Genomic DNA, 15170 nt, shown 5'->3' with positions numbered 1-15170 from the left:
GATACCGCCTCGGGCCTAAGGGATTTTCATCGGGTAAACAAGGACACACTCTGTTTATGTTTATTAAAGGATCCCCATTAGAGACACATGAAAGAGCCTCTAGTCCTCCTGGGGTCATGTTGGGACTGTAAACGTTATGGACATATTTGGGGAAATATGCCTTTGGTAGGTGAAGAAGAACCTGCACCCTTTTCTGTTTTCTTTTCTGATACCGCCTCGGGCCTAAGGGATTTTCATCGGGTAAACAAGGACACACTCTGGTATAGATCGAACTGGTCTCACACAAAGTGTAATGACATTGTCGGGTTATAGAGGTGCAGCTGCACATCAACAAAAAAACAACTCTATTTGAATACATAGAAATTCTAAAATGGCATCCAAGTAAAAGCTCTCTCTTTATTCACTCACAAGTCACAAGTGGTGAGTTCAACCACCCACCCGCTGCCAAATAAAGAAGAATGCATTCTAAAGCCTTACAAGGAATCAATTGTTGGCACCGTGATCGCCAATGTTAAATCTACCAGTAGGGCTACATTACACAATACTTTTTATGGCTATGGAAAGTGATCATCCATTCAGTATGGATGAATGGGTATTTGTCAGCATAATGTTTTGTCTGCCTCGCAGACAAACGGGCAGAGTCAACGGGTGCCTTGGTCTCCATAGCGATGGCATGAGACAGACAGTCTACAAGCAAGCTTCCTCTTGGTCAGCAGGGGTGTGTGTGTAGGGGGGTTATGTTTAGTTAGCCCCATTTAAGTGGGTAAAAATAGAACCTGACTAGGAGTCAAGCCGCACAGACACACAAAGGCTTCAGACAGATGGCAGATGTGTGTGTAGTGTGTACGTGCTCTGCCCATCCCTTCCTATGTGCTATAAGTGAATCTCATCTTCAAAGACGAGGGACTGCAGCCTCTGTTCTCTGTAATAGAAAAAGGCCAACACATAACTTCATCGTGAACAATTATTTATTATCAGGCCTTTTTGTCGGTTTTAAATAATTAAACTTAAGCTGAAGCTATTGTTATCTTTAAATCTATTTCACCATCATGGGAACAAGTGTCACATCGTATTAGAACTTGAGAGACCTGAGACGGGTCCTACTAATCACCCCAAAGTACCAGAAAATACCCCAAAGTACCCCAAAATACCCCAAATTACCACGAAATACCCCAAAGTATACACCAAAGAACCCCATAATACCCCAAAGTATAATCCCAAAATACCCCAGAATACCCCAAAGTATACCCCAAAGTACTCCAAAATACCCCAAAGTATACCCCAAAGTATCCCAAAATACCCCAAAGAACCTCAAAGTTCCCCAAAGTATACCTAAATGTACCACAAAATACTGGCTCAGAGGTAGAGCAGGTCAACTAATGATCATATGGTCAATGGTTTGGTCAGTGGTTTGAATCCCAGCTCCTTCTGTTTACATGCCGAAGTGTCCTTGGGCAAGACACTGAACCCAAAATTGCTCCCAATGAGTCTGGCTGCCATTGCTCTGTGAATGCATGTGTGAATTGGTGAAGGAGAGGCAATTATAAAGCTCTTTGTGCAGGTAAAGCGTTGAGCACCTGGAAAAGCGCTATATAAAATAGATGTATTATTATTATTATTATTATTATTATTATTATATGTGCAGTCCATTTCCCATTCCCAAAGTACCACATATTTTCAAAACAAATGTTTATTTTAATATATTATCATTAATCTCCAAACTTTTTAAAATTTCAATTTTCAACAATAACAACACAACATCAACAACAATAATAACAGAACAGTATAACATTTTTGAACAAATTCCAGTAATGACAGAAGAAAAGAGACAACAGTACAATACATGACAACATAACAGGACATTCTAACTGTCATTACATTACATTCTGTGTCATCTTAAAAAAAATACATAAAAAATCAAATCTCTTATGAGCATGCATAAACATACCGTCACTATTCAGTGAAGAAGACTTTCCAAGGCTTCCAACCAGAAAACGTGCAAACACTGAAGACAACCATGACACAACTAAGACAACAATTAAAGTCAATGACAAAAGGAAGTGTGACCCTGACCTCCAAGACAACATGGTTAACATAAACTATTTCAGACAAGATGATGACAACAACTATGATTCACTATTCTCTGGAGACTTTCCCACGCTTCCAAACAGAAATTATTGTTGAAAATTGAAAGTAAAAAAGATTTTATAAAAAAAAAAATTATACTGTTTGTTCAGTGTTCAATACAGATGTTATTACATTTGGAGATTATAATATATTAAAATAAACATTTGTTTTGCAAATATGTGGTACTTTGGGAATGGGAAATGGGCTGCACATCCCTGTACCTTGTGAAAATAATCTATTTATAACTAGCCCACGTGCCACTTACAACGCCATGCACGGCGACAGGAATGCAACCACATACACTGGAAGACAAGACAAATATTCTGTGTTGGATTGAATAAGGTTAATGGTCAGGTTTAGCCAGGATTAAACTGTGAAATGTATTTTCTTATCTTCGTTCGCAGTGCCATTAAATTGCCCTGTTATGTCTGCCAGTAGTGGGACACTGAATCTAAGCTTGACACTAGCCTATAGGAAGCCAAGTCATAAGTACAACGCTGTGAACAGGATTCGAACCTGTGTGGGGAAACCCCATTGGATTTCGAGTCCAACGCCTTAACCTCTCGGCCATCACAGCTTGTGATTATTGACTTGAATTCAACAGGCCTGACTTACAGATATTTCAAAGCATACATTTTTTACAATATAATAATAATAAATAATAATAACTATCTATATAGCACCTTTCACACATGGACCGCAGCCCAAAGTGTCCCACAGCAAATAGCATAAAATGAACATAGGCATAATTTGCATACAGTAGACAGAATAAAAGCAATGCATGAAGTGCAGACATAAGAATCGGTATAAAAGACAATAAAAGTAGTGCAATGTAGAACGTGCAGACATAAGAATAGGCATAAAATAACTACAATAAGTACAGTGTTGCTCAAAGGCATGTGAACCCCCCCCCCGGAATAGCCAGTCCCCAAACACCCCACACATCAATCCCCACCACATGCCCATCCAAGACACACCCCCTGATAAAGCATGTCATGAGTCATGACCGAAGGAAAACATAAACAACCCGCGTGCCACTCACAGACGGGAGTGCAACCCCATACACTGGAAGACAAGACAAAGATTCTGTTAGATTGAATAAGGTTCATGGTCACTGATACTAGATCAGCACTCGTACAATAACAAATATTGTGAATTTAACTGTGAAATGTATTTTCTTATCTTCGTTCGCAGTGTCATTAAATTGCCCTGTTATGTCTGCCAGTAGTGGGACACTGAATCTAAGCTTGACAATAGCCTAGGAAGCCAAGTCATAAGTACAACGCTGTGAACAGGATTCGAACCTGTGCAGGGAAACCCCATTGGATTTCGAGTCCAACGCCTTAACCTCTCGGCCATCACAGCTTGTGATTAACGACTGGAATTCAACAGGCCTATGGAAAACAATGTAATTGAGCTACACAGGATAACAGGTGCATTATCGGAGCATGTCAAGCATAACATTCACAGATACAGCTTTTATTGTATGGAGTATTTGTCAGCCTTGCTGCCAGCATAATGTCTTGTCTGCCTCTCCTTTCTCTGGGCAGAGTCAGTGGGTGCCTTGGTCTCGGCATGAGACAGTCAGTCTACAAGCAAGCTTCCTATTGGGCAGCAGGTGGGTGTAAAATGTCACTTCATCATGAATGGTTGATTTGATTTGATTTTAAATCTTTATTTCGAACATGTAAATAAAACAATAACAAATCATTCATCTCTAGCAATAAAATGAAAAAAAAACAAGAAAACAAAAACAAAACAAAAAAGAACATAACTCAATTTACATGTTCGAAAAGGAGTAGGAAGAAGTATAAACTTATTTAATCCTACCTCCTTTCCACTACTCATAATGAATGTAATTCCTTACTGATTTAAGTTCTTACTAAACATATATATACAAATATAATGTAAAACATAAAAAAATATATATGTAAAACATGAAGAAAATCAAATAAAAATTTAAACACCTGTGAATGTCAAATCCCTTCCTCATCCCTGTACCTTGTGAAAATAATTTATTTATAACTGTTTGAATTTACTTGGTTATCTATTATTACACCTTTTTGTTGGTTTTAACAAATGTTGAGTTGAAGGTATGGAATATCGAGGCTTACAGACATTGCAATGCTTAAATATTTTTTTACAATATAATAATAATAAATAATAATAACTCTATCTATATAGCACCTTTCACACATGAACTGCAGCCCAAAGCGCCCCACAGCAAATAGCATAAAATGAACATAGGCATAAAATTAGCAATCCCCACCACATCCCCATCCAAGACACACCCCCTGATAAAGCATGTCATGACCGAAGGAAAACACAAACAGCCCACATGCCACTCAACGCCATGCACAGCGACGGGAATGCAACCCCATACACTGGAAGACAAGACAAATATTCTGTCTGTTGGATTGAATAAGGTTAATGGTCACTGATACTAGATCAGCACTCGTACAATAACAAATATTATGAATTTGAGCCCAAGCTTTGTAAAATTGATGTTTAGGTTTTAACTGTGAAATGTATTTTCTTATCTTTGTTCGCAGTGTCATTAAATTGCCCTGTTATGTCTGCCAGTAGTGGGACACTGAATCTAAGCTTGACACTAGGAAGCCAAGTCATAAGTACAACGCTGTGAACAGGATTCGAACCTGTGTGGGGAAACCCCATTGGATTTCGAGTCCAACGCCTTAACCTCTCGGTCATCACAGCTTGTGATTATTGACTTGAATTCAACAGGCCTGACTTACAGATATTTCAAAGCATATATTTTTTACAATATAATAATAATAAATAATAATAACTCTATCTATATAGCACCTTTCACACATGGACCACAGCCCAAAGTGTCCCACAGCAAATAGCATAAAATGAACATAGGCATACAATTTGCATACAGTTGACAGAATAAAAGCAATGCATGAAGTGCAGACATAAGAATCGGTATAAAAGACAATAAAAGTAGTGCAACATAGAATGTGCAGACATAAGAATAGGCATAAAATAAGTCCAATAAGTACAGTGTTGCTCAAAGGCATGTGAACCCCCCCGGAATAGCCAGTTCCCTAAACACCCCACACAGCAATCCCCACCACATCCCCATCCAAGACACACCCCCTGATAAAGCATGTCATGACCGAAGGAAAACACAAACAGCCTGCGTGCCACTCAACGCCATGCACGCCGACGGGAATGCAACCCCATACACTGGAAGACAAGACAAATATTCTGTCTGTTAGATTGAATATATAAGGTCCATGGTCACTGATACTAGATAAGCACTTGTACAATAACAAATATTGTGAATTTGAGGCCAAGCTTTGTGAATTGTTGTTTACCAGGATTTAACTGTGAAATGTTTTTTCTTGTCTTCGTTCGCAGTGTCATTAAATTGCCTTGCTATGTCCACCAGTGGTGGGACACTGAATATAAGCTTGACAGTAGCCTAGGAAGCCATGTCATAAGAACCATCAGAGCCATCAAAGCTTGAGAACAGGTGTCAACATGACTATGACAAACAATGTAATAAAGCTATACACAGGCTAACAATGAAAGGCTTGTAAAGCGTGTAGGTTTATTTAGATGCACAACAGATACAACATGTATTGTAGTTATTGAAAACCTTTATTTATCCCCAAGGGGAGATTCAGATGTCCATCCCAGCATAACAGCAATTTAAAAACAGTTAATATAAACAGTTAATACATAACGTACACTTATTTAGTATGCGTTAAAAACAAAGATGGACAAATACATAGGGCTAAAAAGAAGAGCTAAAATAGGGCAAAAATAGAGCTAAAAGTGGTGAATGGAAGAAAAGAAAAAGAAACAAGTCCAATCGTGATGTTAATTAATTAATTAGTTACAGTCCACAACCCAGCCCCTTCAGTCCACGGCAGTTAGCCTGTCCTGACCTTGCCTGGTTGTGGAGCCTGATTGCCACCGGCACAAGGGACTGCCCGAAACGCTTTGTGGTATGTCGGGAGGATAAGTCTGTGACTAAACGTGGACCGCATTGCGGTCAGCTCATCATGGAGGGGGTGGCAGGGGTTCTCAAGGACATACAGCTTCCTACTCGTCCTCCCCTCTGCCACCACCTCCAGACTGTCCAGGTCCGCTCCTACCACAGAGCTTGCTTTCTTGACCAGTTTATTTATTTTGGTTGGTGTTGCCCCCCCAGCATACCACAGTGAAGAAGAGGGCACTAGCCACCACAGACTGGTAGAACATCTGCAGCAGTTTGCTGCAGACATTGAATGACCTGAGCCCTCTCAGGAAGAACACTCTGCTCTGTCCCTTCCTGTAGAGGGCCTCTGTGTTGTTCGTCCAGTCCAGTTTGTTGTTCATAAGAACACCCAGGAATTTGTAGTTATAAATCGTATAGCTTTACGCTCTGCTCTATTGGAACTATCCCTTTAATCATACTATCAATGAAAAACGTTCTCCACATGTACGCACCTACTCACCTCTGCCTGACCACACCCACATCCGCTCCTATATAAGCAGGGTCGTGGCCACACAATCAGCTCCTTCCCTACTTTCACCACTGTGAAGTCCGTGTATAGCACCACTTTAGTTTAGTGCTAAAAGTAGTTAGTTGGTAAAGGAGCTGCGTTGACATTGTATCTTTGTATTTTCTCTCTCACTTTCGAGAAAAGAAAGCGATAATGTCTTCACTACCGGAGAGTCTAGAAGATTATTCTGACCTCCACCGGCACGTCGCATTTGGGGCAGTTCCCCCGCGGGCATTGTGCTCTGGCTGGCAGCTGGATAATATGCCGCGAGAGGCGATCGGCTGAGAGAGCCGACGGTCTTTCTGGGCGGGTGGTGCCTTTGCGACGCGAGCCTCAGGTGTGTCAGTTGTGTGGGGGAGCTGCGCAGCTTGCGTCCCCGCAGAACAGCCGGTTCCGAGCGAGAATCCTCTCCATAGCGGTGTGGAGGGCGATTCTTGTTTGACGGCCCACGACAACACAGCGCTCCTCCTCGAGAGTTTGTAGCTTTGTTTTCCTGGGAGCCCCGTTTCCGAGTCTAGGGTTCAAGTCCCTGGTCTCTGAAGACGGAAGCCCTCTGCCGCCACGCTGGATGATGATCCTGCTTGCTGAAAGTGGGAGGCCTCCCGGCGTGAAGGTTGCGAGCTCTGTGTGTTTTTGTTAGAAAATTATCCCCGAGCAAAGGGCAACAGCGGCCTGCATAATCGAGGCTTCGCTGTTGACGCCACTGTATCTCTGACAAGCAACGCCCTGTGAGCGAGGCTTGCGTTGTCTGTCCTTTTTTCTTAGGGCTAAAGAGGAAGCAGTCGGCTATTTTGAGTGACCAGGCCTGCATCGCTGCTCCCCAGCTAACAGTAGGCCCGTGAGAGCTAGTCGTTAGCTTACTGCTGCGTTAGCCGGTAGCTAACGAACAGGCTGGTAAGAGCTAGCTGTTAGCCAGTAGCTAGCCGTTGGTCGGAACCGACGGTGAGCTTAGGGAAGGCTAGCCATTAGCTTGGTGCTAACCGCCAGCCTGGAGTCAACCGTTAGCTTATGCTAACCATTGGCGTTAACCGTGGGGAGGTTAGCGGGCCTTGAACACTCTAATTCGGTATCATCTCTGACAGAAGATGTCGTGAACCTGCACCATGGCCGGTCACAGGATGTGGGCGAAACGCCGGAGCGAGCTCCAGTCGTCGCCACTTCTGGCCCTGCCAGCAAGGGCCTCGTCAACAAGGTGGACCAACCATTGTCACTGCCTTTCATCCCACGTCCATTTGGTCAGGTAGGACACATTACACTATGCCCTACTCTCCCTTCCTCCCCCCAAAATGTTTTGGTTAATAGCACAAAAGCTCCCTCCTAGGGGGGAATGTTTTTGTTGAACAAAACGTGTGTTTATTTCACTGTATTTTGGGGGATACAACGTGTGCAATATGGGCCTGCAGCTGCAAAATGCTAGGGTAGTGTTCTTGCTTGAGAGTGTTTGTACATTTTCTCTGAAAATTGTTTTGGTGTATAACTTGTATGTGTGCTAACATTTAACCAAGGGCTTAGGTCCTTTCTCTAAGCCGTGTTCTTTCTTACGTGGTAAAAGTGAACTTGGGGCTTCATTGTATGATGAGAGTTGTGTTCATGTGTTACGTTTAGGTAAACGTGGCATTTGAGTCCACAACTGGTTGCTATTGTTGTTAGCTTACAGAGTTGTACATGTGTAGCATGTAGACCAAGGACTGTTTTGAGTCCCTCCCTTCAGTCGCTATTATGTATAACTTAGCAAGGCCTGTAGCTAGCACTTGGTCGAGGACTTATGTCTTCTCTCTTCCTAAAGACGGCGTTCTTCTTACTGTGAATGAGGGTTGTGTGTGTTCGTGTTTACGTTTAGGTAAACATGGCACTGAGTCCACAACTGGATTGGGTGTTAGCCTACAGAAGTTGTGCATATATGGCTCTTGAACCGAGGTCCTTTTTGTCCCTCTCTTTAGTCTGATATTTTTTCTTTACTTAAGGGTAAAGATATAAATTTCGGGTGGCAAGTTTCGCACATAAACCAGAGCCGTGTATAAAGCCAGTTTTTTACACAAACAAGGTTATCGTCTGTGGCTGGCGTGCATGATGTAAAGCTTTTACTCTACAGGATAGAAGTATGTGCTTTCATCTGGTGCGCCATACAACTGGTGTCACAGCTCTGCTTTTTTATGGCGTTGTATCAGGGGTAAGGTGGTGAGGGGGGTAGATAAAATAAACCTCCCCCCGGACATATTTATATCCTTTACGAAACTGATTGGCCGAGAGGTTGTACCTTTCTACCTATCAGTCTCCCTGTCGAGGGTGTTCTCTCTCTCGTCACAGGGGGGGGGGGGGGGTTCCTGTCTCCCACACCAAATCAGAGATAGGTGGGACACGGGATTCCCCCGGCCATTTGAAAACGTCACAGGTGCTTTTTCTTGTTGGCCAAGAGACATGTCCGTGAGTTACAGGGCCTGTACTACAGACCGCTGTTATTGTAAAGGATAGGTGATGAAATGCAGTAGAGACATTTTGTTCTTCTGCTTTGCTCCCTACCAGTAGTGTATATTGGGTCAGAGCCTCCTCCTCAGGGAGTTTCAGAGCCTCCTCCTCAGGGAGTTTCAGAGCCTCCTCAGGGAGTTTCAGAACCTCCCTCTCAGTGAGGGAGCCTCCTCAGAGTTTCAGAGCCTCCTCCTCAGAGAGTCTTAGTCCAATTGTTACATGAACCTTTTTCAATTGTTTTACTCACGTTGTGGTCTCTCTGGGAAATTGCTGTCTTCTCCTCTTACATAAAGAGCAGAATTGACGCTGTTTTTATTCCCAGGTTTGAGAGGCCATTGAAGCAAGCGCGTTTTCTTATTGGCCAAGAGACATCTCCAGGGCCTGTGCTGCAGACCGCTGTCATTGTAAAGGATGGATGATGCAATGCAGTCGGGACTAATTGGTCCTTCTGCTCTGCTCTCTAACAGTAGTGTATATTGGGCCGTTTTGTCTACTTAGCCCAATGTGTTACATGAACCGTTTTCAATTGTTTTACTCACATTGAGGTCTCTCTGGGGAAACCTCTGTCTTCCCCTCTTACATAAAGAGCAGAATTTACGAGGTTTTTTACCCCCAGGCTCGTCATATGAGACCCGTGTCTGTGTCTTATAGGCCGGCTTCCTGCTGCTCGTCCCAGACAGCGAGGAGGAAACGTTGTGTGGTGTTTCTTGTTAGAAATTCACCGTCACTGTTTTCGGGTTCTCAGCGAACATACACGCTGCAAGACCGTTTTGGCGCTGGCCCTGGTGTTTTCAATGTTGAAACCACTTTGTAGGCCGGCGCACCTTGGTTGACCAAACATCATAAAAACTGTGTTTTTTATGCGGTTGGCTAGGAGGGAGACTTGTCTCTACCGAGCGCCAGTGCACTAGGTTAGACTTGAGGGCTCGCGTACACCTCTGGGGGGACATGACGGAGTAGATAAAAAAATTGGCGGAGGGGTCTCACGCCCGTTAGGTGGGCCACCAGGAGCAGTGCGTTCGCGTACTGACCGTCTTGGTGGCGCCATCTGTGATGTTTTGGATCGACACGCGTACCTACCCCCCTCTTAGGACTAGGGGCGGCGGGTTAAACTGATCCGGTCCGGTGCGACCAGAACCAGTCCCGTGTCCTAGTCACGCCGGACTGGATCAGTTTAACCCGTTGCCAGCCGGGGCGCAGATCTGCAGTTCTGGTACCCCGAAGGACTTTGTGCTTTTCCGGGGGGGAATTGCCAGGTCGGGCCGGACGTCACAGGGATTGATGGCATGAATGTGTGTGTCATATGGATGCCACCACGAGTTGCTCTTGACAGTTACGTGCTTTGGTCCATACTGTGTTGTACCTTTGCACTATGTTAGGGGGCTTGGTCCTTCTCCATTTGTTTCACCCCTCCCTCCCTGCTAAGCCGGGGATGGAAGGGGGCTGTCGGGGAGGTTGCCCTGTCAACTCCTCTATGCATCCCTGTGTAGGTCCCGGTCTGCCAGGCCCAGGTCGGGCCTTGCCCTCGATGACCTGTTGGCCTGTGTTAACCCTTTTGACACCTGAAATGCTTGAACTGCTTGTATAGCCTGTGTATACGCGCAGTTATGTTCTGGGGTTTCTTAGTGGGTTAAGGGAGCAACCGCCTCCTGTTAAAATAAACATAGGGGGGTGGTTGGCTCCCCGGTGTGTTGGTAGCAGAGTCGACTCTCGGGTTGAGGCCGGGCCTGACCCCGTCTGCCAGAGAGTATGCCCCTGCATCTTTCATGACGTCTGCCAATTGTGTCAGCCTCTTTCTCTGAACCTCGACCCCACACGATTAATAAATTGGCGGGGTTGGGTTTCGTGGAGATTGTGACATGGTGCACAGCATACCGGGGTACTGTTCTTACAGTAGACCCCTTAGGCGCCTGTCTAGTCCGCAGTGCTCCGGGCACAGGTCGAGTTCTGCTCTTGGGACCTGTTTGCCTGGATTGAGGGATCAACCTCCTTGGAGGGTTGTCTCCCTGGCACGCCGGCTGGCCCCACAGTATTGTGGGGGGGGAAGCCTCCTTGAGAGCACTTCAGAGCGGCGTGCCAAGGGGGGAAGGGCCTTCACCTGATTTAGGCCCTGTCCAATACGCTGGCGATGTGGGGGGTGGTGTCACCAGTGACCGTCTGGTGGGGTCTCGATGCCGCAGCCTCGTTGGCCTCACCAGGCCCCTTTTTCAGGGGGTCCTAGTCCTCGGGTTTGGCCTAGGGCTGGGACCTCCTCCGTGCTCCGCTGCTACGGCCTTGCCACAGGGTTTGGTTTTTCTTTTTTAAACCCTGACCCCGTGATATTGGGGGCTGTGATGTTTTTTTTTTTGCTTTGCGTCCGTTCCCTGGTGGCGTGTGGGATGCGCGCTCGAGTGGTCGCGGGCCCTTCTAAACGAAGGTAAGTCCCACGGTCTGCGCACAGTCGGGTCCGATCTCCCTCCCATCCCCCGCTAGGGGGCGCCGGGGGCTCAGATCCTCCCCTGTATTCTGATGGTTGTAGGGGGCCTCAGCGGGTACATCTGTCGAGCTTTTCGCTCTGCTCAGCTCCTGTGTTCCAATAGAGCAGAGCGTAAAGCTATACGATTTATAACGAAGGTTATTCTATAACCCTAGTTATATGAGTATAGCGAGCGCTCTGCTCTGACTCACTGAGGACCCCACGGTCTTCCCTTTTTGGCGGTGAAAGACTGGGGAAGGAGCTGATTGTGTGGCCACGACCCCGCTTATATAGGAGCGGATTTGGGTGTGGTCAGGCAGAGGTGAGTAGGTGCGTACATGTGGAGAAAGTTTTTCATTGATAGTATGATTAAAGGGATAGTTCCAATAGAGCAGAGGGCTCACTATACTCATATAACTAGGGTTATAGAATAACCTTCGTTATCCACCATTTCCACCTCCACCCCCTGGATGATGATAATAATAACTTTATTTGTATAGCACTTTTCATACAGAAGTTGCAGTTCAAAGTGCTTCACAACAGTGAAATATAGAGGCATAAGCGAGCATAAAAAAGATACAAAAGATAGAGAGGTAGCAAGGTAAGGTAAATCACAGTGTTTCACATTAGGATCTAGCATCCCAATAGGCCTCTCTGTTTACATTTTCATTCAGTAATACAAATAATGATAATAGAATAGACAGAGTAAAAAAATAGTGCGGTTTGATTCAGTTTAAAAATAGGCAAAAAATTATAAAATAGAACGGACATACAACAGGGTATTTAACATACAACAGAGCAGTGCATCGCTCTTAATCAGTTTTGAATTACAACAGAGCAGCGCTCTTAAAATTACAGTGAGATAAAATTAGCATAGAACCGACACATGAATTTGATAGGAAGTGTATACAAGTAGGCAGGGTAAGACAAGTGCAGGTAAAGTACAATTTGTGTCAGGATGTCCCTGATGTTTCATTTAAATGCCTGAGCAAAGAAATAGGTTTTAAGCTGTCTTTTGAAGATGTCTAGCGAGTTGGCTTCCCTGATGTTTTTGGGCAGTTTGTTCCATATTTTTGGTGCGTAGTTGATAAAGGCTGCATCACCGATCCTCTTTTGACTGTTTCTGGGAGGCTCTAGTAGTCCAGCAGCTGATGATTGCAGTGGTCTTGCTGGCCTGTAATTGATCAGAGTGTTGGCCATGTAGCTAGGTCCCTGTCCATTTAGAGCTTTGTATAAGGAGAAGGACCTTGAAGTCAATTCTAAATGTTACAGGAAGCCAGTGTAGAGCAGCTAAGACTGGACTAATGTGCTCTCTCCTTTTGGTTCTAGTTAGCAGTCGGGCTGCAGAGTTTTGGATTAGCTGAAGCCTCTCTGTGGTTTTCTTAGGGAGACCTGTGAAAAGTGGATTACAGTAGTCTAACCGGCTAGATATGAATGCATGAATTAGCTTCTCAGCATCGTTTTGATTAATAAATGGTCGTACTTTTGCTATATTTCTGAGATGGAAGAACGATGTTTTGGTCACTTTGTTAATATGAGAATTGAAGTTCAGTTCTGAATCTATGATAACCCTGAGACTTGTGACCTCAGTTTTGATCCAAGGGGTTAGTCCTCCCAGGTTCTTTATTAACATTTATTTTTTGTTTTGGGGCCGATAATTCGAATTTCAGTTTTGTTCTCGTTTAGTTTCAGGAAGTTCTTACTCATCCATTTATTTATTGCCAATAAGCAGTCTGTGATGGAGTTAATAGCTGTATCATTTGGTTCAGCAGATATGTACAGTTGTGTATCATCCACATAGCTATGGAAACCTACATTATGTTCTCGGATGATATCACCCAGCGGTAACATGTAAAGGGAGAAGAGTAAAGGACCTAAGCAACTCCCTTGTGCAACTCCATATTTGTTGTCATATATCTCAGATATGTGGCCTCCTAGTTTAACATAGAATATGGAGTTGGGGGCTTCCTCCTGCTCCGCCAATGGTCTACCACCATCTCCCTCATCTTGCTGATGTTGAGCTGTAGGTGGTTTTCGTTGCTCCACTCTGTGAAGCTCTCCACCACAGCTCTGTACTCCTCCTCGTTGTCGTTGGTGATGTATCCAACGATGGAAGAGTCATCAGAAAACTTTTGGAGATGGCAGTTCCCGGAGCTGAAGCGGAAGTCTGAGGTGTACAGGGTGAACAAAAAGGGTGCCAATACAGTTCCCTGGGGGGCGCCAGTGTTGCAGATCAGCACACCCGTTAGTATGTGCTGCTAATAAAGTTAGTTTACTTTATTATTAGCACAGTTATAAGAAGCAGCACAAACACAATCACAGCAAGAATTGAGAAAACCAAGACAGGTGTGTGACAGTAATTGCAATATTATAAAACATATCTATATTAAAAAGTTAAAACATATTGTAAATCATCCTCTGAACATCACAGGCCACTCAATCACTTGTATTACACTGCCACTGGGTGGAGAATAGAGATAAAAAGTAATCCCAAACAACATCTATTTCAATGGACAATAATGGATAATAAATATTCAAGAATTCAGATCCTTGGCCTGCTGTCAGCCTATGTGTTACATTTCATCCAAATCAACCCTGTAGTTTGGAAAATTACATGATCTCCCCTCCAAGCTTCTGCTTGGTGGAAATAATTATATAAATTATATAATAATAATAATAATAATAATAATAATAATAATAATAATAATAATAATAATAATAATAATAATAATAATAATAATAATAATAATAATAATAATAATAATAATAATAATAATAATAATAATAATAATAATAATAATAATATAATAATAATAATAATAATAATAATAATAATAATAATAATAATAATAATAATAATAATAATTTAATACAATCCATGCTTACAGTATGATCAGAGAAATAAGTGAGAGAGAGCGAAAAGAGAGAGTGAAAAGAGAGAGAGATCTGAAGTCCTCCAATGTGGAGTAAATATTCCTTCTTCCTGTGACTCATGCTTGTTCAAACATTATGCCTGTGACCTTTTTCAGTCCCAGTCTATGGCACAAAATATCAAGTCTCAGTGACAGTGCACTGCACCACAAGCAAAAGGACAGTACTTAAACCAATCAGCCATAACAATTGTATTTGGGGAAAACTGTGTCGATTCAACCTCTGTATGTCAGATATAACGGAGTAGGCTCTACAGACGCCTTCAACTACAAAACATAAAAGTATAATAGATAGAACGGGGTGTTGTATCATGGTGACCTTCTTACAACTAAGAGGGAAGCTATTCAGGCTGAATAAATCGGCAAGGATGGTTGATATGGTGGACCCTGCTTCCTGTTCCTCATTCTAGCTCCGGCTAGTTAGCAACAGACCAATGCAAAGTCAACAGGGTCAAGCTCAGCATTTCAAGCTTAACATTCACAGAGACAGCTTTTATTGTATGGAATATTTGTCCGCCTTGCTGCCAGCATAATGTTTTGTCCAGAGTCAGTAGGTTCCTTCGTCTCCATAACAACGGCATGATACAGTCTACAAGAGAGTTTCCTCTTGGTCAGCTGGTGGGTGCAAATTCAGATTCAGATCCAGCTTTATTGTTGCATCTTTGACATATT

Source organism: Notolepis coatsorum (genome assembly GCF_963971535.1).
Source record: "Notolepis coatsorum genome assembly, chromosome: 10".
NCBI lineage: Eukaryota > Metazoa > Chordata > Actinopteri > Aulopiformes > Paralepididae > Notolepis > Notolepis coatsorum.
This window is presented reverse-complemented; position numbering follows the sequence as displayed.